Genomic DNA, 25,337 nt, shown 5'->3' on the forward strand with positions numbered 1-25,337 from the left:
CAATCTATTATGGCCGCCTAGTGTAACGCAATATGCCCAACCGGATATCATTCCCCAAAATTGACAGCGGTAGTTCAGAAGTACATGAACAGGATATGACGCAACTTCCGGTTGCGTAGTTCCTCCGGATATTACGTCAATTGAGGATTGGTTTTGGTTTGGGCAATTGAACATTGGAGGCGGAAGTAAACAGAGTATCTCTTCCGGGGTATGCACAAAACATTTGGCGCCACTAATGAGGTTTTGGTGTGAACTTTTAGAATCAGCAATTGACTGGGTAAACCCATTTAAGGTACGATTCTCTCTAAGCCGGTATCAGTCTTGAGAAAGGTCCTGGTTTAGGACCGAAACGCATAGACACTACTGATATCACGGCTCAGGTTTCATTGGTAAGCACAATACCTATTTAATTTTTTGGGTAGTAGCAATATTGCACTATGTTTGTTATTTCATTTTAGGACATTGAAAGTTACTCCTCACTCAGGATTATTCACTTGAAAGAAAGAAAAAACATCATTAACATCTAAAGTAAAACATCTATAAGATCATTGCAGATCACTTGACCTTAGGATACCATATCACTCATTCTAAGATATCACTTCATTTGGGATTATATAAGGATTATCTTATACTTTAAGAACAGTCACACAAAATAAGTTTTTCCATCGACCTACTTTTAGTGACACATATCTTTCACATTTTTTCGGTGTACACCTATTTTTTGCTTAGAGTACTTTTTGCTCACAATTTTTAGTGTTTTTATATTTTTTATTTTTTTTATTTTTCATTCAATATATTTTTTCCACTCCTCCACATTTTTGTATTTCAACTGATTTTTTCTACACATATTAATTGGACACACATTGGACACTAATTTGGGATATATATATTTTTTGGACATTTTACTTTTATTTTGGACTTACCTTGGATTTTTAATGCATTTAGGATTGTGTGTGTTATATTTTGTCTAGATAAGACTATCACTATATCTCACTATTTATATTATTCTTTCCACCATTCTGATACTGCTATTAATATGTAGCTTTCATTGTGCAGTTTCCAATTGTATTTACCTTCATCTATTGTGATTTTAGAAGATTTTATGATATAATTCTTTTAACCATCGCAACCATTGTTTTTAAATAGTTTTTTATGATGATGATCATGTCATATGTGTAAATTGGTTTTATGTCATTTGAATAAATATGTATACATTTTAAATACCATTTGATTCCACCTTCACCTTACTATCCCCACTAAGGGGTTAATCTAGCGCTCCCCTATTGCATATTTGTTCCCTTTTTTTTAGATCTGGTTGAGAGATCTTGCTTTTTTGGGAGGAGTCTGCGCGGTAGCTTCTAGGTGCTGGAGATATCTATCTATATACCTTTATTCTAGATTAGGCTTTTTTATTTTGGGGTGGCTTTTTTTTAAAAAAAAGGGTATTAGAATAGGAATAATCTTTATTTTTTTGGATAATTTTGTTCGTTTTTTTTGTAATGGTAGTTTTTTTTATTTTTTGTAATGGTAGGTTTTTTTTATTTTTCTAATGTTAGGTTTTAGTGTAGGGCAGGTTAGGTTTTATTTCACAGGTAAGTTTGTATTTATTTTAACTAGGTAGTTATTAAACAGTTAATAACTATTTACTAACTAGTCTACCTAGTTAAAATAAATACAAACTTACCTGTGAAATAAAAATAAAACCTAAGCTAGCTACAATATAACTATTAGTTATATTGTAGCTAGCTTAGGTTTTATTTCACAGGTAAGCATTTATTTAGTTTTAAATATGAATTATTCAGTTAATAATTGTAACTTTAATTTAGATCTAATTTCATTATGTTAAAGTTAGGGGGTGTTAAGGTTAGGTTTAGGGTTAGGATTAGGGTTACATTAGGGTTAGGGGTTAATAGTTTAATTTAGGTTGTTGGGATGTGGGGGGCTGGCGGTTCAGGGGTTAATAGGTTTAATTAGTTAATAATTGTAAGTTTAATTTAGATCTTTTTTTAATTATGTTAAAGTTAGGGGGTGTTAGGGTTAGGTTTAGGGTTAGGATTAGGGTTAGGGGTTAATAGTTTAATTTAGGTTGTTGCGATGTGGGGGGCTGGTGGTTTAGGGGTTAATAGGTTTATTTAGTCGTAGTGATGTGGGAGGCCAGAGGTTTAGGGATTAATAGCTTTATTTAGGTGGCGGCGATATCGGGAGTAGCAGAATAGGGGTTAATAACTGTAGGTAGGCATCGGCGATGTCGGGGGCAGCAGATTAGCGGTGTTTAGACGTGGGGTTTATGTTAGGGTGTTAGGTTTAAACTGTATTTTTTTCCCCCATAGACATCAATAGGACTGCGTTATGGAGCTTTTGTTTCTGTGATCGCAGGTGTTAGGCTTTTTTTTTTTTTTTGCCAGGTCTCCCCATTGATGTCTATGAGGAAAACGTGTACAAGCACGTCAAAACACTACTTGTATTTGGTTGCGTTATGGAGCTAAAAAATTTCCATATCTGCCTAAGGAAACAGCAAGATAGCTGAGCAACTAGTTGCATTTTAATACACAGTGATGTATGTATACACTGTGCTTTTAAAGACCATTGTTTTAGAAAGAGTGATTTTAAAACTTATCACTTGACTGAAAGCCTGTCCATGTTTGTTTGCGGTTGGAGACTACAGCCTAGACTGAGACCTGTGGGAAAAGAACAGTGAGCTGGGACACTGTGAGATTCCAGTATGCACTACTAAGCACAAGTGAGTGCTGCCACACTTGTGAGTACCTGAACATCTGTTATCACATATTTGTACACCATCTGTACTTTATTACACTTGCCCTTCTGTGTGTTTGTTTTATACCATCACAGATTCCAGAAAATCTCCATATCGCAAACGCAAGCCGGGTTTCTCAAAACTAGTAATGGCAGAGCCATAGAGGGTTAAAAAATGCTACTTTTGTGGCATTCTTTACTTTCCCTATAGCGCTCAAAACTCGTAATCTAGGTGTCTTTTATTTTTTATGGTTTCTTTAGTTGTAGTTTTAATCCATTTGTAACACATATTTTACATATTTTAAGTTTATCAGATATTACATCCCTCAAATAAAGAAAAAGAAAAAAAAAAGTTCATCATTTGTGATACATAAGTGGTCTCCTCCTACCTTTTAAAGAGCTACATTCTTCATCAGGAGGTCCATAAGTGACCTCATATTTCTTAATAAATTATTTGTAATGTGATAGGCGAAGGAAATGTTTATCAATATTCTCAAAATTTGTCATATGGATTATTCAATGTACATCTTCTTTCACGTTTGTCGTTTGTAGCGAGTTGCCTTTATATTGTGTAATGACATATGCTTGATTGTATGCCTCGCACTGAACCTCAATAAAAAAATAAAAATAAAGGGGGCAGAGTCGGCTGCCGAACAGCATGGCTGGACATTGAGTGAGCTCCAACAACCATTTAGGAAATGACAACAAGTTAGCATGTTAGAATGAATTTATCATCCCACATTGATATGCAATGGTCGTCTAAGGGTCCAGGGAGGTAAAATTTACACTTTTCAGCAAGAAGTGAGAAACTCTGAAGGAGCTACATGTGAGCGGTGTGTCTCATCAGAAGAGACAAATGAAGTTACTCAGGCCTACAAGCTAGACAGCGATTTATTATCGGAGGTGATTGCCATGACACTACAGTTCATTCTATGAGCAGGTCACACTAATCAAGAGAGGTGGAGGCTCCATCAGCTGATCTAGTATCGGCAAGGCTCAAATCACTTCAGGCCCGATATGTGAGCAGCGCATGCACAGAACTTCAGAGCGCGGCTGTTGTGTTACATGCCGTAAGCTTCCCTGCACAGTCCAGAGATCAACATCTCACAAACATCAAGAAATAAGTGACTGCGTCTTGGAAGGGTAATGAAAATCTCTGGAATGCAGATATATACTTGGGCTTCTCTTAAAGCATTCTTAATTTAAGTGCTAATAATAAAATATACATGAAAGCTGTATAATAGTCTCTCCTAAAATGGCAGATAAGGGCTTTTAGGCTAGTTTGTCTCACTACTTGCAGGCATATCAGCTATATATTAAAGCATTTCAAGGCAATGTAAATTCAGAAGTACATTCAGAATTGCATGTGACATCAGACCATTGTCATATTGGCAGAAATCAAACGCCATAGGTGTTTGCTATATCTAGATCACCTCTGCTGACCTTTTATATTTTTATTTTCGCTTGTTTTTTAAGGCATTTTGTCACCATTGACAACCATTCATATATGTGGTGAATAGGTAAGACAGACTATATTTAAGCACGTATTCACATTCAACTGTTTTTATAACTAGTTTTCTTCAGATACTTAATTATATGCTTCATACAAGCTAATCCGTCAAAATATCTACCAAGAAGCAATCTAATATGGGGAGGATTGGTAAGCAAACGCAATAAAATGCCAACCAATTGCATCCACTTTTAAAACATTTTGACCAACCCACAATCACAAATGAAACTTAGCCACCCTCACCAAACAGCGAGGTCACTGAGGATGGGAATGCCACAGATGTGGTACAACTTTCCAAACCATTCTTGGAGTCGATCCTGTATAAAAGATATATCAACTCTTACTAAAGAGATCCATGAAATTAGAGACAGAGTGGAAACATTGGAGGAAGATATGGAAACTCATCAATCTGATATCACCACCCTCCAACAGCTGCAGGATAAATTAGAGGACATAGAGAACAGGAGCCGTAGACACAATTTTAGGTTTCATGGTATCCCTGAGTCTGTGCTTCCTGATAACCAAGACCAATTCAAATTCCTGACAGGATTGTGTACTTTCATACCTATCACCCTCCACAGATTTCATAAAGCTCTCCGACGTAGACCCAAAAAGGGTCAACCTCCTAGAGATATTATTATTAGGTTCCAAGAATACCAGGAAAATTAAAATATTATGAAACTAGCAAGGAACCATTCAACGTAACGATTACAAGGCCCTTCAATCTCCATCTTCACTGATCTTTGCCAAAGAACACTCTAGTGTTACAGAGAATTTGCTCCTCTCACGACATTCCTGCATTAAAATAAGATCTTATACAGATAGGTGTTTCCCTGCCACCTCCAGATTACATAGGAAGGTAAAAAAATAATATACAAAGATACAGATGAGATTGAATCTTTGAGTGTAGAGCTCAAATTATCACCACTGATGACTTCTCAACCTACCCCATCCTCTGAGGGCCACAAGGACACCTTAACACCTATCGCACCCAAATCTCAAAGTCAGTCATGGCAAACCACTTCCTCAAAGAGACAAAAGAGATCCCAAGCAGGTCAGATGGACACTGGATAAGATCCCTCCAGTATTGATATTTGTGTCTGTTCTATAGATGATAGAATATGTATTATCACATTTTCTAGTAGTACTAATACTATTATATCTACTCCTAAATGGCCTTACAAAACACCGCCTCTCCTCCCTCCAATCTATTATGAATGCTTCTGCTAGACTCATTCACCTAAGTCGACGATCTACATCAGCTGCTCCGCTCTGCCAGTCTCTACACTGGCTCCCCATACACTCCAGAATACAATTTAAAGTATTAGCCCTAGCCTACAAAGCACTCAACAGTCTAACTCCCAACTATATTTCCTCTCTCATCATTAAATATTCCCCATCCTGTCCTCTTCGATCAACCTCTGACCTACGTCTCTACACTCCTGTTATCGCTACGTCCCACTCCCACCTCCAAGAATTTGCACGTGCTGCTACTGTCCTCTGGAACTCTCTACCCCGCTCCATTAGACTGTCTCCAACCTTGTATAGCTTCAGACGATCCTTGAAAACCCACTTATTCAGAGAGGCTTACCATTTCTCCTCCATCCCGCATCCGAACCAAACTAATACATGTACATGAACTGCCTGACTCACTGCTGCAAATATAACAGGCAAAACAAGCTACCCCAACCTTATGTCTCTGCACCCTAAACCTGTAGACTGTGAGCTCTCCGGAGCAGGGCCCTCTTCCTCCTGTACTAGATTTGTTTCGTTTTGTTATGTTTTGTATTTTATCACAAATCTTTGTCATTGTATACCCCTATCATTGTACCCAGCACTACGGATTTTGGCGGCACTATACAAATAAATGATAATAATAATAATATATGTTCTGCTAGTTTAGTTTAAAAACATGATTTTTGTACACTGTCCAAGCTTGAATACTAATTTTTAGACAATTGCATCTATGCATAAGCTGTTATCATTGAAATTATATTCCTAAATGGTGCATGGCCCCACATTTCTAACTGCTACTTATGCGTAGTGGTTTATGGCCTATTGACCATTTTATTTTATATGTTACCCTATTTGTTCTGTTATCAAAGATCTCCCCTAGGGAGATTAGACGATGTTATATATATTACTTGTTTTTTAATATTTGTTATGCTGTTATTTCAGAATCATTTTTATGCAATTCCCACCTCATTACCAGGTGCAGGTCACTTATACTTAATCTTTAATTTTGATTACAACAATTATGGATTCTAAACTTAAAGACCAACAGTTTACCCTAATAACAGAATGTGAAGGAGTTTAATTAACAATACAAGCGATCTAAACATCTTCATGATTTTAGTATACTCTTCCTGCAAGAGACTCATTTGAAGCATGGACATGACCCCAAATATGTTTCCTCCCGTTATTCTATCCATTTTCATTGCAGTAATCCCAGAAAGAAAACAAATGGAGTAAGTATCTTATTTCATAAGTGTATGCCCTTTGAGCTTCTCCATAAAGAAATTGACAAAGAAGGAAGATACTTAGGCCTTCATGGTATCCTATTTGGGAAACCTATTACATTGATCAATGTGTATGCTCCAAATACACACCAAGTCGGATATTTTCGAATTGTCACAGATGAAGCGATACATTTTCAAACAGCCCATTGTTACTAGCAGGAGACTTTAACTTTCCTCTCGATCCAACTATGGATAATTCCAATTCCAACATTCAAATTTCACAACATCTTAAACAATCCATATGGGATAACTTTGCATGACACATGGAGACATGTTAATCCTTACAAAAAAGATTATACAGTCTTTTCCAATCCAAATTCATCATATTCGAGAATAGATTTTATAATGGCAGATCACCTTTCTTTATTAAATTTAAGGGAATCACTTATTATACCCCCTAGCTGGTCATAACATTCAGCAGTAAGCAGCATTTTTAAATGGCCCTCTATTCCACATAGTTCACCTCAATGGAGATTAGATGAGACACTCCTCTCTGATTCTCTGATAAAATTGGAAGTAGAAAAGGCTATATCAGAATATTTTGTGATCAATAATACGCCTTCTATTATTATTATTATTATTATTATTATCGGTTATTTGTAGAGCGCCAACAGATTCTATCACCCTTGGCCTCCTGTTGGAGGCTCATAAGTGTTGTATTAGAGGCATCCTTATCAAACACAAAGCTATTAAAAATAAACAAAAGAAACAAAAATATCTTGACCTGTCACAAAATGTTCTAAAACTAGATTACTCCCATAAACGCCACCCTTTAGATTTGGAATAAAAGAAATTAAGACAAGTCACAAGTCAATTAAATATCTTCTGGATATTAAAGCACAAAATATAGCCTTCCTCCTATATCAACAATACTATACTCAAGGTTATAAAATGGGCAAGCTTTTAGCTAGAGTCCTAAAAAATAAAAGAATATCTTCTTATGTCCATAGTTTAAAGAATATGGGTGCTGAACAACAAACAAATTCTAAATCTATCGCAAATGCTTTTTTCTAATAGAAACCAAAGTGCTCACCTTCAAAAATGCTCAGCTTATTTGGATTCTGTAATATTGCCACAATTGAGTGCTGAAAATATTGACTCTCTCCCATAGTCAATAAATATCTAGAGGATGCAATAGCCTCTTTAAAGCAAGGAAAGAGTCTAGGTCCTGATGGCTTTAGTAGCCTTTATTACAAATTTAATAAATGTCTACTCTCACCCCACTTATTAACCCTATTTAACTCAGCAACTTCCTTGTCTCCATTATCCACTACCATGCTTGAAGCTTATGTGAGGGTATTGCACATCCTTTAGATTTTAGAAGCCTGCAGACACTCCATCAAACTTTTGCCCTATATCTCTCCTCAATGTCGACCTAAAACTATACGCAAAAATCCTGGCAAATCATCTCAACCCTATTTTACCCCATTTGATTCACACTAACCAAACAGGCTTTGTACAAAACAGGGAAGCTAAGGATAATACTGTTAAAATATATATTTTTTACTTGATTATGCTATATCCCACAACATTCCGTCATTATTTGTTTCTACAGATGTTGAAAAAGCATTTGACCATTTAGACTGGTCTTTTCTTAAGTGCACGCTACAGAAATTTGGCTTCCCGGGAAGAATTTATTTAAAAAATTTTAGTTCTGTATACACAACCTAAAGCTAAAGTTAACGTTAATGGTCTACTATCACATTCATTCACCATACATAATGGCACCACTCTCCCCTTTGCTCTTTGTCCTCTCTATGGAAGTCCTTGCATCTAAATTACGTAATTCCTTAGACATTAAAGGGCTTACAATTGCGCAATTGGAGCATAGACTGTCATTATTTGTGGATGACTTATTAATGTTTCTCACCTCTCCGCACACATCCATTCCAGCTGCATGTAAATTTTTAAAGGAACATGGTCAAATCTCCAATTTTTCTATATCTGAAGCTGATATGTCATTATTAAAAAATAACACTCAATTTACATTTAAAACCCAATCCTTTAAATATTCAGGTGTTCATCTAACACCTAACCTTACTAATCTACAACAACTTAATTATGAAGCATTATTAAAATAACTTTCCTCTAAGGCTACACAATGGCTTCCTAATACTATCTACTGGATGGGTAGAATAGGAGTGCCAAAAATGTCCATATTAGCAAAAATGTTATATATACTACAAACGCTCCCCATATCATTACATAATACATATATACCCAGACTACAAGTGTTAATTAATTCTTACATTTGGAAATTGAAACCTCCTCAAATATCTAAAAAAACCCTTATATTTGCACCCTTTACAGGGTGGTTTGGGGGTTCCCAATCTTGATGCTTACCGCAATGCAGTTTTTCTCAACAAAATAACCAATTGGTGTACTTTTGGCGAACATCACCACAAACAGTGGGTGCAAATAGAACATGACATAGTAAATATTCCACAATTAGGCAGCTATTGCTGGCTAGAGGAATATCACAGCAGTTCTTCCTGCCTACCAAACAACATTATTTTAGAAACCTTTAAAGTCTGGAAAATTGCACTTAAAACAAACTCCTCCCTTTCTACCCTTCATTTGCCACTTACACCTTCTTTATGTAACCCAGACTTCCCACCAGGAGAGCGGACTCATCATACCACACAAAGAGATATAAACTTGTTATTACTTATTTGCCTTCTCTCAAAAGGAGGAACAATTCAGATTAAATAGTCAATTGAAAATTTGGGAGATGGTTTCTATAAACCTTGGTTTAGATACCATCAACTTCGCCACTTTATATCTACTCATCCACACAAACCTGACCTTCTAAGATCCAAGACTCCATTTGAAACTTTGAAACACTGTGTTGCTCTACAACACCAACAAAACATTCTATATCTCTAATATACAAGATTATTTCAAACCCCCCCCCCCCCATTGACTCCTCTTATACTACTGCCTTGGATAAAGAAATTCCCTATACACTCTTGGTTAAGGAATGGCGCTTTGTAGGTCATCCAATTCTGCTAAACTACTAGAAACAAATAGTAAATTACTGACTAGGTGGTACTTAACACCACAAAAAAAATGTAAACATATGTGTCCTGGGGTATCTGATAGATGTTGGTGACTGTGCCAAGAAGAGGGAAATTTATACCATATATGGTGGGCATGCCGTAAATCCAAACGTTTTGGCAGGTGCTACAAAACAAAATTCAATATGCCCTTGATTGCAATATCCCATTGGATTCATATATATTCTTATTTTGACTTACACCCAAACTTTAATCCAAATTACACACCATCATATTCAATTTAATGGTAAACAGTGCCCATCAATTGATACCTAGATTTTAGAAAAAGTCAGGCACACCATCATTACAATTGTGGATTGAGGAGTTTGGTCAAAATCTCAAATTGGAAAGATATCATTACCTTCTCACCAATACCCTTGAAACATACCACAATATGTTATTTATTTGGGATTCTCGTCCCAACCATTAGAATCTTACATGAAGACAACTTAAGGTCAATAATGGATATTTACGAATCCTGCAAAATGTGTACCAAAGAAATATTAGCTATTTTTACTTACTGTGTCCATGTATAATTTTTATCTATATCTATATAGTGATTCTCAACTGTTATTGTTATTGTTAAGTTACTTGCGATTTGTTCTGGATACTATCTAAATTCGATAAACCTCAAGGTTGCAGAATAAGAAACTTCCTTTTCATGGATGTCCTTTCTTTAGATACTGTATGGCAATCCCCATCAATAGTTAATCTAAAGGAAATCATTGTTCCATCAAGGGAATTGCTAACACTCATGCAAAACATAGAGACCTTATTTGTAAAATGGATTGCTATGTTAACAATCACTAAGCTCTGGCTTCACATGTGCTACATCCATGACTCAGTATGAAGTACTCTGATTATTGTAAACATTCTTTGATTGTTATTTCCCATTTTTTGTAACTGTAAATCATTTTGTAATCAATGAAAACTTCAATACAAATATATATAAAAAAGGAAGAAATGTAACATTTAATTGTTAATGTTGAAACACCCAATAACATTTCATTAAAAAGAACTCAAACATCTTTTTTTCCCTTTGTTGCATCTATATGTATTTTAAAATGTATTAATTTGTTCTGTAAACCAGATTCTTCTTTACTGAGAAAAAAGCAAACATTTTATATTGTTAGTATATTAATATGTGTCAATGATCAGATTTCTGATTTTCCTGTTAGCTTCAAAATGAAAATTAGCAGCTTTAAAGGAACAGTCTAGTTAAAATTAAACTTCTATGATTCAGATATGGCATGTAAATTTAAACAACTTTCCAATTTCTTTTTTCATCAAATTTGCTTTGTTCTCTTGGTATTCTTTGTTGAAAGCTAAACATAGGTAGGCTCATATGCTAATTTCTAAGCTTTTGAAGGCCACATGGTATCTCAGTGCCTTTCAACATATTTTCACAGCTACACAATGTTAATTTGTGTGCCATATAGATAGATCCTGGTTTCTCTACAGCCAGGCCACAGCCCAGTACCAGGCATTGACATCCCTCCTGGTGGGCCATAATCTGAAATGCCCCCACTGTGAGCTGTGACAGGCATGCTGCTCCACACATAAATACTGGGCAAGCCTGTCAGAGTGCCAGTGCAAATGTGCGTGTGCATGGTGCACATATAGCGGCAGTTCAGTGGGAGGACAGAGAAGCATATAGGACTGGACCTTGGCACCACAATTAAGTGATACCAGCCCACTAAAATCAATGAATGTATATATTTTCTTACCCATTTACACCAAAGCATATATATATATATATATATATATATATATATATAAACAGAAAAAAACAGATTCTATAGGCTAAAGTGGCAATTATTTAGTGTGACCTCCCCTTACACTTGAGCAATAGCAGGAACCTGGCTCTCATAAGCCTAAATGGAATGGAACCCTAATTAATGCCATTACTAACAACTGTATTTGCCCTACTATTTCATGTCAAAATGACTGCTGTGAAAAGGGTCTATTAAACCAGGTTTGTGTAAGACATGCTTGAGCATTACATACACATGTGGTATGAGTTTAATTCATTAAAAGCTTGCTAATAAGACCAACTTTTAATCACATCATTGCATTTAAATGCCAAAGATCACAGAATTTGACAGACATTAAATTATACTTCTGCATCAGCAAGGCCACTCTCAAAGGGAAATCATCAAACAAACTGGATACTTAAGATGTGGCATTCAAGCTGTTAAAAAGAAATTTGAAGAATCAGTAGAGGTCAAGGACAAAAAAAAGAACTGGGAGGCCAAGAAAAGTTTCAAAATCTAATGAGACGTTTCTCAGAGTTTCTTCTTTGAGAGACCGGAAGAAGTCCAGCAAGGACCTGGCTCGTCATCTGTTAGCTTCATCGGGATGCCAAGTTGACCCTTCTACAGTCTGAAGAAGCTTGATGAGGAATGAAGGGGAACAGGGTGAAAAGGCTAAGAAATGCTAAATCTCACGTTGAATGTAATGAATATCAGTGGAAAAGAGTATTTTGGAGTGACGATTCCAAGTTTGAAATTTTTGGGTCCAATCATTGACAATATGTGAGAAGAAGAGTTGGAGAGAGATGAAACATGGTGGAGGGTCTGTCCTAGTTTGGGGCTGAATTTCTGCCAGTGGTGTTGGCGATAATATCTAAATTGATGGGATCATGAATGCTGAAAAGTACAAACAGTTTTTAATTCATCATGCCACTCCTTCTGGAAAGTGTCTGATTGGGAATGGTTTTATTTTCAGCATGATAACGGTCCCAAGCACACTGCTAATGCAAAACAAAAAAAAAACAAAAAAAGCTGATAAAACACTGACAGTCATGGACTGGCCTCCACAGAGACCAGACCTGAAAATTATAGAGGCAGTATGGGATCACCTGGACAGAGAAGAAATAAAAGACAACATAAATCCAAAGAACTCTGGGAAGTGCTAAAATTAGCCTGGTATAATATACCATAAGATTACCTCAGAAAACTCTCCAGGGCAGTCTTTAACACAGGGTAAAAGGGGCAGCTGCCCAGGGCCCAGTCTCTGTTGAGGGGCCCATTTTTTTATGGTTCATACCAGACTGCTGATGTGACATGGGGAACACACACATTCAGTCCTAATACTGTCACAGTCAAATGTACTCTGCTTATATTTAAAAAAAAAAAAAAACTGTGCCAGACCGTGCCGGTGTCATGTGACATGCCAAGCTATTGCCATGTGCTGTTTTAGATGTGCAATGTGCAGCACTGAATGCAAAGCCCTAACTCTGCATCCAGCCAATCCCACTGCATCAGAAAAGGTCCTACTGGGGTTACAACTGTTACCAGGTAACTGCTCTGGTGGTGGGGATTGTTTCTGGGTAGGGCTGACTGTAGGCGCATGCAGCAGAAAGCTGGAGGGGCAGGCATGTGAGGACTTGAGCATCTGTGCAGCTGTATACACTGCTCTCTTCAGTCTTGAGGCTGTGTGACTCATCTCACACTGTATCCATGCAGCCTTGGGCAGACAGCATCCAGTCTGCTGGTCCCCTTAGTCCTGCTCTTTCTGCTGTGGCCCTAAGATCAACTAACTGAAATTTGTTAGGGGAACAGTGCTTTGTAGAAAGGTGTCAGTGGGAAGAATAAGTGAGTGCACACACGCCCCTCCCCATGCAGCATTGTCTAGTGCAGGGTGAGAGGGAACTTATCCCTAGCAAAGAAGTGACATGTGCTGCTGTGGCTGATGTATAGTGTCATGCTGATACTTCACACATTAATGTAAGGTTTATTTTTATAGTTTTTGTTTTCTCTGTCTCAGATTTTACAGCTTCCCATAGTAGTTCTGCTGTTCCAGTCAGTAAACTTATATTTGTCTGCACCTCCATGCTTCCTCCTCAGTCTTTACCTTGCTTTGCCCCTGTTGGCTGCCCTAAATCTCTTTAACCAGCTAACCTCACACCAGAATCACATTCAAAAGAATATTAAATTAATCCACAGTGGAGGAATTTATATATTTCTTTACTTATTAGTACTGCTTACGTCCAGTTTCACATATTGCAATTTTTTTTTAAATGATTAGCCCAGCAGTGGATGATCCACTGCTGGGCTATTAATTTTTAAGGTTGGGGTGGAGAGCGAAATTGCATGGGGTGGGGGGGGAAAGAAATTTTTTGCCTAGGGTCCAGTCAATATGCTTAGTGCCAAGGTAAGTAGTGCCAATGTAAGTAACACTAAATACTGAAGCCATTTTGTTTTGAAAATTATGTTTTTTTTATATTTTGTGTACATATTTCCTGTATTTTCTGGTTGTATCCTAATAAAGAGACCAAAAAAATAAATATGGATGGTCATTAAAACTTTGCTAAAACAACAAATCTAATGGTGGCCTAAGACAGTCCTGTATATACGGTATATATATATATATATATATATATATATATATATATATATATATATATATATATACACACACATATATATATATATATATATATATATATATACACACACATATATATATATATATATATATATATATATATATATATATATATATATATATATATATATATATATATATACATACACACACATACTAAAGAGCCCTGGACATGTCTGGGTAAAATTTGCCGGGCCTTGAGGTCACTTGGGTTGAGAACCACTGATATAGATAACATTGTGCTCACTCCCATTGAATTATTTATAAGGCAGGCACTGATTGGCTAAAATGCAAGTTTGTCAAAAGAACTGAATTAAGAGGGCAGTCCACAGTGGCTTAGATACAAAAAAAATAGGAAAAAAGTGCAGTTTACCCCAAAATGTGTTCCCCTTTAATTTGTTCCAAATTATTTATTTTACCTGCTGGGGTGTATTCAATTGTTTAAGTAGCTTGATTACCCTTATTTTGATATTTGAAATAACTGATTTAGCCTGTGGAATCTCCACATATACTGAAAGTTTTGACATGCAATGTAAACACAGCCAGCAGAAGAAATTACACTATGTGGAGTAGAAGAGATAATAATAAAATGATAACTTCCCATTGTTCTCTCTAAGTATTGCTGTTTTGTTTACAAACAGACACAAGATAAGGAAGCAAGTTTTTCCACACAAGTGATAACATAATGAGATCTTATTTTACCTGCACAGTCAACACATTTCAATAGGCTGTGGTTTCAAAGCACAAAACCAGCAAATTCATATCCACAAATAAACCTGAAAATGCAATTTCTCATACTTTCTATACTCTGTTGCTGGTATAACAATTAATTGGAAATACATTAAGGGAAAAACAATTTTACTGTGTACTGTAATAAAGGGATTATTTTTAAATAATAAAAATTATTGAGTAGTCCCTTTAACTTGATCTTTTTTTCAGAGAATCCATTAAAGTTGAAGACACTTTTTGATTTATTATTATAATTAAATTTGTTTATCATTTGTAGAAAGGCATTCCAAGTTATGCTCAGGAGCAATAATGCACAGCTGGAAGCTAGCTGGTGATTGGTGGCTACATAAATATACCTTTTGTCATTGGCTCAACAGTTATGCTCAGCTAGGTCCCAGTACATTTGTATATCTCTTTAACCAATAATGCAGGAAGTTATGGAGACTGAGCCAGAGGACTAGTGGGTTGAGGGCTTTGCAAGCCCATATCTCAGCCCCCAGGTCACGTATAGGGACAAGTGACCCTTCTTATAGTGGCAATAACTTTCACTAAAAACAGTATATAACATATATGCACACAACATCCCTCACATGAAAAAGGGGATTATCCATTTTCAAATGAGGGATTTCATGTACCATTAGATAATAGTGATGTCGCGAACCTAAAATTTTCGGTTCGCGAACCGCGGACTCGAACTTCCGGTATTGTTCGCGAACGCGAACCGCCATTGAATTCAATAGGCAGGCGAACTTTAAAACCTACAAGGACTCTTTCTGGCCACAATAGTGATGGAAAAGTTGTTTCAAGGGTCCTAACACCTGGACTGTTGCATGCTGGAGGGGGATCCCTGGCAAAACTCCCATGGAAAATTACATAGTTGATGCAGAGTCTGCTTTTAAGCCATAATGGGTCTAAATCAACTAACATTCCCAAAGTGGCTGTCTCAAAACATCCCGGACAGAAGATAGATTGATAGTGATAGATAGGATAGATAGATATACATAGATTGATAGTTAGATAGAATCGATAGAAGAGAAAGAGATATATTTGTTAGATATATAATTACCCTAATAAATTCTAATAATCAAACATGCGTTCTTGGACCCAACAAAAAATTAAGATTGGTGTAAATAGTTGGCAAGACGGCCTGGCACAAAAGGATGGCAGGCAGGAGGGAGATGCAATTCAAGGACACTAGGAGACCGATTACTGACAGTCTAAACAGTGATGATTGACAATTTTTGCAATACTGTTAACAGAAATATGATTGCTGACAACAATTGGCTAGGTGGGGGCCTGGCTCACAGCAGGCTGCAAGGCAGCAGGAAAGTGCGTTTCAATGGCACCAGCAAACTGACGATTCAAATCACAGCAACTATTACCAAAAATTTTAATTTTTAATTATTAGAATACTGTCACAACAAATATGATTGGTGTAAATATTTTTTAAGTAGGCCTGGCACACAGGCTTGGAAGGCTGTAGACAACTGAATTCAAAGGCACGAGCAAACTGAAGGTTAAGATCATCAACAATAAAGATTTTTTTAATTATAATTAGTAACTATACTGTGACAAAAATTAGGATTGGTGTAAATAGTTGGCAAGACGGCCTGGCACAAAAGGATGGCAGGCAGGAGGGAGATGCAATTCAAGGACACTAGGAGACTGATTACTGACAGTCTAAACAGTGATGATTGACAATTTTTGCAATACTGTTAACAGAAATATGATTGCTGACAACAATTGGCTAGGTGGGGGCCTGGCTCACAGCAGGCTGCAAGGCAGCAGGAAAGTGCGTTTCAATGGCACCAGCAAACTGACTATTCAAATCACAGCAACTATTACCAAAAATTTTAATTTTTAATTATTAGAATACTGTCACAACAAATATGATTTGTGTAAATATTTTGTAAGTAGGCCTGGCACACAGGCTTGGAAGGCTGTAGAAAACTGCAATTCAAAGGCACGAGCAAACTGAGGGTTAAGATCATCAACAATAAAGATTTTTTTAATTTTAATTAGTAACTATACTGTGACAAAAAATTAAGATTGGTGTAAATAGTTGGCAAGACGGCCTGGCACAAAAGGATGGCAGGCAGGAGGGAGATGCAATTCAAGGACACTAGGAGACTGATTACTGACAGTCTAAACAGTGATGATTGACAATTTTTGCAATACTGTTAACAGAAATATGATTGCTGACAACAATTGGCTAGGTGGGGGCCTGGCTCACAGCAGGCTGCAAGGCAGCAGGAAAGTGCATTTCAATGGCACCAGCAAACTGACGATTCAAATCACAGCAACTATTACCAAAAATTTTAATTTTTAATTATTAGAATACTGTCACAACAAATATGATTGGTGTAAATATTTTTTAAGTAGGCCTGGCACACAGGCTTGGAAGGCTGTAGACAACTGAATTCAAAGGCACGAGCAAACTGAGGGTTAAGATCATCAACAATAAAGATTTTTTTAATTATAATTAGTAACTATACTGTGACAAAAAATTAGGATTGGTGTAAATAGTTGGCAAGACGGCCTGGCACAAAAGGATGGCAGGCAGGAGGGAGATGCAATTCAAGGACACTAGGAGACTGATTACTGACAGTCTAAACAGTGATGATTGACAATTTTTGCAATACTGTTAACAGAAATATGATTGCTGACAACAATTGGCTAGGTGGGGGCCTGGCTCACAGCAGGCTGCAAGGCAGCAGGAAAGTGCGTTTCAATGGCACCAGCAAACTGACTATTCAAATCACAGCAACTATTACCAAAAATTTTAATTTTTAATTATTAGAATACTGTCACAACAAATATGATTGGTGTAAATATTTTTTAAGTAGGCCTGGCACACAGGCTTGGAAGGCTGTAGAAAACTGCAATTCAAAGGCACGAGCAAACTGAGGGTTAAGATCATCAACAATAAATATTTTTTTAATTTTAATTAGTAACTATACTGTGACAAAAAATTAAGATTGGTGTAAATAGTTGGCAAGACGGCCTGGCACAAAAGGATGGCAGGCAGGAGGGAGATGCAATTCAAGGACACTAGGAGACTGATTACTGACAGTCTAAACAGTGATGATTGACAATTTTTGCAATACTGTTAACAGAAATATGATTGCTGACAACAATTGGCTAGGTGGGGGCCTGGCTCACAGCAGGCTGCAAGGCAGCAGGAAAGTGCATTTCAATGGCACCAGCAAACTGACGATTCAAATCACAGCAACTATTACCAAAAATTTTAATTTTTAATTATTAGAATACTGTCACAACAAATATGATTGGTGTAAATATTTTTGAAGTAGGCCTGGCACACAGGTTTGGAAGGCTGTAGAAAACTGCAATTCAAAGGCACAAGCAAACTGAGGGTTAAGATCATCAACAATAAAGATTTTTTTAATTTTAATTAGTAACTATACTGTGACAAAAAATTAGGATTGGTGTAAATAGTTGGCAAGACGGCCTGGCACAAAAGGATGGCAGGCAGGAGGGAGATGCAATTCAAGGACACTAGGAGACTGATTACTGACAGTCTAAACAGTGATGATTGACAATTTTTGCAATACTGTTAACAGAAATATGATTGCTGACAACAATTGGCTAGGTGGGGGCCTGGCTCACAGCAGGCTGCAAGGCAGCAGGAAAGTGCGTTTCAATGGCACCAGCAAACTGACGATTCAAATCACAGCAACTATTACCAAAAATTTTAATTTTTAATTATTAGAATACTGTCACAACAAATATGATTGGTGTAAATATTTTTTAAGTAGGCCTGGCACACAGGTTTGGAAGGCTGTAGAAAACTGCAATTCAAAGGCACAAGCAAACTGAGGGTTAAGATCATCAACAATAAAGATTTTTTTAATTTTAATTAGTAACTATACTGTGACAAAAAATTAAGATTGGTGTAAATAGTTGGCAAGACGGCCTGGCACAAAAGGCTGGCAGTGGCAGGCAGGAGGTAAATGAAATTCAATGGTCACAACAAATATGATTGGTGTAAATATTTTTTAAGTAGGCCTGGCACACAGGCTTGGAAGGCTGTAGAAAAGTGCAATTCAAAGGCACGAGCAAACTGAGGGTTAAGATCAACACTAAAAAATTTTTTTATTTAAATTAATAACTATACTGTCTGACTGTGACAACAATTATGATTGGTGTAAATAGTTGGCTAGACGGCCTGGCACAAAAGGCTGGCAGTGGCAGGCAGGAGGTAAATGAAATTCAATGGCCCTAGGAGACTGAATATTTGCAGTCCAAAAAAATTATGATTTTTTTTATTTTTATTACTGTTACAAGAATTGTGATTGGTGCCACTAATTGGCTACTTGGGCCTGGCAGACAGGCTGGCAGATATGAGTCGTGGATGGTAGGTAGGGCAGTAATTTAACACAGTATGCTGTGTAAGTGACAAAAACACAGGACTGATAGAAAATTAAGTTACATTACACTAGCAAAATATTTTAAAATTTTAGATTTTAATATTAAAATTATGTTAAGAAGATATGACTCTATGAGTGGTCGCACTGGCTGGCTGCTACGTAGGGCAGCAATTATTACAACAGTATGCTGTGTAAGTCAGATAGACAGTTAGACACAGGCCTGATAGAAAATACAATTAGATTACACTAGCATAATGATTTAAAGACTTTTTTTTGGAAATTTTAAGAAAAAGGTTAAGCACATACATATGAGTCGTGGCTGATAGCCTTGGAAGGGCAGCTATTAAAAACAGTAGGCTATGTATGTCGGATACACACACGCCTGATAGAAAATACTAATAGATTACACTAGAAAAATGATTGAAATTATTTTTTTGGGGGGGAAATTAAAAAAAGGTTAAACACATATGAGTCGTGGCTCATAGACTAGGGAGGGCAGCAAGTAAACACAGTAGGCTCTCTATGTCAGCAAAACACACAGGCCGGATAGAAAATTAGATTTGATTACACTAGCAAATTTAAACTTTTTTTTTATATATATTAAAATTAAGGTGAAAGAAAAATAGATATGAGTGCTGGGTGGCTGCCTGGCACAGACCAATTAACCAAAAGACTGAAAAAAAAGAGGTATATTAATGCTGAGTGAGCCTGACAGACACAGGCATGATAGTAAATGTAATTAGATTACACTAGAAAAATATTTTTTTGTGTTTTTTTTTTTAAATTAAAAATAATGTTATAAATGGATATTAACACTGCTGGCTGCTGGCTGGCACAGAGCAATGAACCAGAGTATATGCTGTGTGACACTGGCCTGATAGAAAATGAAAAAAAATTACACTAGAAAAATAATTATATTTTTGGGTTAGTTAAATTTAAACTAATGTTGTTAGGGAGATATCAGTGGTGGCAGTAGTCACAGCATATGCTGTGAGCCTTAAACACACAGCTGAAAGCCAGGCAAATGCTAATAAAAAAAAAAAAAAAAAAAAAAAACGGCACGAAATATAGCCCTAAAAAGGGCTTTTTGGGGTGCTGTGCTTGCAGCAGAGATGAGTGGAGTCCTTCTGGACTGTAAATACACTAGCCTAGCTATGTTTTTACTATTAATGTCAGGAGCAAAAACACAACGCGTCCTCTCATTAAAAAAGCAAGGTCGTTATGAGTCTAAAATGGCGATTTCCGAGTAGCTGGGAGTGTCTGTGAGGGAGTGTCTGATGTTGATTGGCTCTAATGTGTCAGGCGGCTGTGACATAAAGGGTCAAAGTTTCCACAATGATGACACATAGGGGCGGATCGAACATCGCCATGTGTTCGCCCACAAACGCGAACAAGCTATGTTCGCTGTGAACCGTTCGCGGGCGAACAGTTCGGGACATCACTATTAGATAACAGATGACTGCCATAGAAATGACAATCACCTGTTTTCTAGGAGCCGTTTTAATATGCTCTGGCCTAGCACCCCAAAATAAGCACTAAAGTTAGACAATTGACCCCTCATTTGAAAAAGGAGAGGCCCCTCTTTCAAAGAAGAGTTCACATGCAGTGGCTATCTGCTAAAGATCATTCCATTAGTTATCATCTCACAGAACCATAGGCATCTGGAACTACAACAAGGGGGTAGGGACAGAGATAAATAATAGTCACTGAACCATATATTACCAATCAGGAAAATTATTATATATATATTATTATATATACCGACAACTCCCCTGGTTAGGGCATAAAATATCTAACACAATAAAAGAAAACCCTGATCTATGACTAAGCTCCTACAATCCGGATTGCTGATTTACAGGCAATGCTGTCTAGAAAGTATTATTTATATTTACCATGAAAGCACAACATCTGAATAATAATCCAAATAATCAGGCTAAACTCAAACAAGTTAAAAATGGGAGGCTAAGGCTCCTGTATCACACCCCTGACACGCATTTAGCAATGCTTCTTTAGAGGGGGGGGGGGCGGCGGCGGCACTAAATGTAATTGTGATTTAATGGCGCATTAATCCCACCTCGATTGGATGAAAAAAATAATTAATATTTGTTAAGAGAGCTGCCAATCAAATTGTCACAATGTCATCATAGGGTCACATGATTATTGGAACCTATCACTTCTGCTATTTTGTATCCAATCATAGTTTTGCTGTATTTTCATAGCAATCTATTAATCTGTTATTGCTTAGTGTATTATTGTATTTAATATAGCAAATAATTTGTTGCAAAAGTGAGATGTGGAAAATTATTATTTTGTGATGTGGTAGTCTGCAAAGTGTGATTAAGTGGAATAAAACATGTGAACATTTATAAGAGATAGATAGTGTGGAGTGTGCTATTAAAATGAAGTGATTTATATAAAAATATGAGAAGTGAGAAAAGGAAAATAAGATGATAGAATGTGCTGCTCTAGTATAGGAGTGAGATAAGCTCTGTTTGAATAATGTGAACCATTGATTTGCAGTTATATGACTGCTATGATGTGATAGTGGAAAACAGGGAGTGGTTTGACTTAAAGGGACATGAAACCCAAAAAATGTCTTTCATGATTCAGATAGAGAATACAATTTTAAACATCTTTCCAGTTCACTTCTATTATTTAATTTGCTTCATTCTCTTGTTATTCTTTGATAAAAGGTGTATCTATAAAAGCTCAGGAGCAGGAGAGAACCTAGGTTCTAGCTGCTGATTTGTCGCTGCATATATATTGTCATTGGCTCACCCATGTGTTTAGTAAAAACCAGAAGTGCATTGCTGCTCATTCAACAAATGATACCAAGAGAATAAAACAAATTAAATAATAGAAGTAAAGTAGAAAGTTGATTAAAATTGTATTCTCTATCTGAATCATGAAAGAAAATGTTTGGGTTTCATGTCCCTTTAAGTGCATTAATAGTTATAAACTGTGTGTTGTGTAAGGTGAGGATCATCTGCTTATACTAAAATAAACTGTGTCATCATGAGTTAAAAATAAAGAATAAATAAATAATAAATGTATTAATGACTCAATATCTAGGGAAATTAAAAGAATGCTACATTTTGAAAATTATATGAAGAAATATAGTGATACTAATAATATAATGCTATATACTTTTGACAAGCAAAGATTACTAGTTTGGACATGTTTTGTTTTTTTTAGTTGTTAATAGTTAACACCTTACTTTAAAGATATAAAGAATAATTGTTGTTGTTATTAAGACCATTAGGTTTAATAGAATTCAGCAGATAGATCCCACTTGCACTCCGCTTGTAGGTGGGATTTTTCCAAATTGCCTCCTCTGATGCCCAATGATATTTTTTGTAATACTGAGAATCTCACTGCTTTTGAATTACTCTGGTGGAAATTTTAAAAATGTCTGGCAACTGTAGTTAGTCCCACAACACTGGTTCTATGTTGGAATTCTGGTTATTGTTAAAGGGACATAAAACAGGTTGAGATATGTGCATATCCTAAAAGGGCTAATTAATTCAAAATAGTTTGTATAAAAAAAAAATGTTTAAAAATTGCTAACAAGTAATATTCAAAAATTAGCTAAATTAATTAGATATCAAAGCTGCCTGGGGCAGCCAACTCCACCCCCCTTATCAGTGTTTAGACATAGGCATTGTATTTCAACTGAGTTCACAGCTTCTAGGCATGCTCCAGCAGATAATCCCTGTCCATTTTTGTATTCTACCAAAACAACAATAGATATAGATACAGCCATAAAAGGAATTATGTGGGGGAGTTAGAGCTTTACAATTCAGAAACTAAAAAGAAAATGATAATGGTGAGGCTCTATCCTAACTTGTTTATGTCCCTTTAAGAGGCCTTTTTTACCCCATCACCATAGAAATGACACTTCATTTCAAAGAGTGAGCTCCCATTATTCAAATAAGGGGTTTCAAGTCCTTATAGCTATCAAGTGATTATCACAGGAATAATGATAACCTGATAACAACCCTTAGCCTTCTTTTGTTGTGTTGTTGATGTCTGGGCTCATAGACCCATGTTTGTCTGAACTAATAAAAACTTTTAAGAATAAAAACAAATGGAGGAATTGGGAGAATGTAATCTGTGATATTTTGTTAAATCCTATATAGGAAGACGTATGGTAACTATATTATGTTTTTTTTTCTGTTTTTAATATTTTTTTGCTGAGCTGAGTGAATTTAGACAGTTGTAGGAGAATGCATCATTTGTAAAATTGGGTTAAGTCACCCCTCTGGGAAATCAGAATATTGTGTAATTTTAAAATATGAAATATTTGTATGGTTAGATATTGTATGCCTACTTATTTTCTGTATAAATTAAAAGATGATGCATAGGCCAAAAACAAATACATTTTATCCTCTAATTTTCAATTATCAATTGTTACTGAAAAATATAGATATAAAATCATACATTTTGGTGTTTTGAGAAGGTGAACTGGTGCCTAATTGGGTTTGAAATAATCAGAGAATAATGATTCCTGTGCTGCTATGTATTTATTTATTTTTTTGCATTTCATATGGTGGTGTTTTTCTATATAATGATATTTCTGCAAAATAAAGTTATTTTTTACAAATCATACTCCTGCTTAAAAAAACCAAAAAAAAAACAAGGTATAATTTGCGTGGGGACCTCACAGAAAAAAAAAGTTAACATTTATTTGTAAATACAATGAGGGCCAAACAACTAAAACAGCTCCAGTTATGGTGTAATAAAAAGGTTCAGCTGTGAAAGGGTTATTAACAAAAACATTTAATATTATGATACATAACGTCTAACTCAATGGAAAACATTCAAAGTAAGAAAACTGATATTCAAATTAAGAGTTAAATATACATGTGTTATGCAGTAGACCATTCATTCTACACAGCAAATATCATTTTTAAATAATGTTTAAATATTTGAGTTTTAAATAAATTGACTTTTTATGGTAAGTGAGCCAAACACTCATAAAACATATGTTGTATTAATATCACAGAACATTTTGCTCATTCATGCACTGTATTATAATATGACTAAATCTGCAATTGTGGATTTATTTATCACATCTAAAATTTTGTAATTTAAAGGGACATTAAAGTCATTATTAGAAACTCATGATTTAGTATCAGATCCAAAAAACTGGAAAACAGCACACTTACATGTAAGGGGCACGGAAAAAGACTTGCCAAGTTCAAATCAAATTAAAACAATTATAATTCCAGCCTCCAAAATGTTAAAAGACCTTTATTTCTTAAGTTTGGGTCCAAAAGTATAGTACTATGCGTTTAGACCCAAACTACAGAAATAAAGGTCTTTTAACATTTTGGAGGCTGGAATTATACTGAATTTACTTTCATGATTCAGACAGAGAGGCTTATTTAACAACGGTCTTGTGGACCTGATCCGACGTGCGGATCAGGTCCGCAAGACCTCGCTAAATGGGGAGAGCAATACGCTCTCCATATTCAGCATTGCACCATCAGCTCACAAGAGCTGCTGGTGCAACGCCGCCCCCTGCAGACTCGCGGCCAATGGGCCGCCAGCAGGAAGGTGTCAATCAAACCGATCGTACTCGATAGAGCAGCGGTGTTTAGTCTGAAGACTGACCAGAAACATGGGCCCACAAGCTCCATACGGAGCTTGATAAATGGGCCTCAGAGCATACTATTTTAACCAACTTTCCATTTTATTTCTATTATTTAATTTGCTGCCTTCCCTTGCTATTCTCAGTGTATCTAGGTAAGCTCAGGAGCAGCAAAGTACCTAGGTTTTAGCTGATGATTGGTGGCTGCATATATATACTGTATATACCGATTGTCATTGGCTAACCCATGTGTTTAGTTAGAAACCAGTAGTGCATTGCTGCTCCTTCACCAAATGATAGCAAGAGAATGAAGCAAATTTGATAATAGAAGTAAACTGGAATGTTGTTTAAAATTGCATGTTCTACCTAAATCATGAAAGAAACATTTTGGTTTTCATG

At 36.1% G+C, this 25,337-nt stretch overlaps 1 protein-coding gene across 1 annotated transcript in view; it reads right to left on the reverse strand.

Annotated features, from left to right (window-relative positions):
* Positions 1–25,337, reverse strand: part of INPP4B (inositol polyphosphate-4-phosphatase type II B) — a 1,415,612-nt gene that overhangs the window by 490,496 nt on the left and 899,779 nt on the right. The gene's annotated exons all lie outside the window — the stretch shown is intronic.

The sequence above is a fragment of the Bombina bombina genome, chromosome 2 (genome assembly GCF_027579735.1).
Source record: "Bombina bombina isolate aBomBom1 chromosome 2, aBomBom1.pri, whole genome shotgun sequence".
NCBI lineage: Eukaryota > Metazoa > Chordata > Amphibia > Anura > Bombinatoridae > Bombina > Bombina bombina.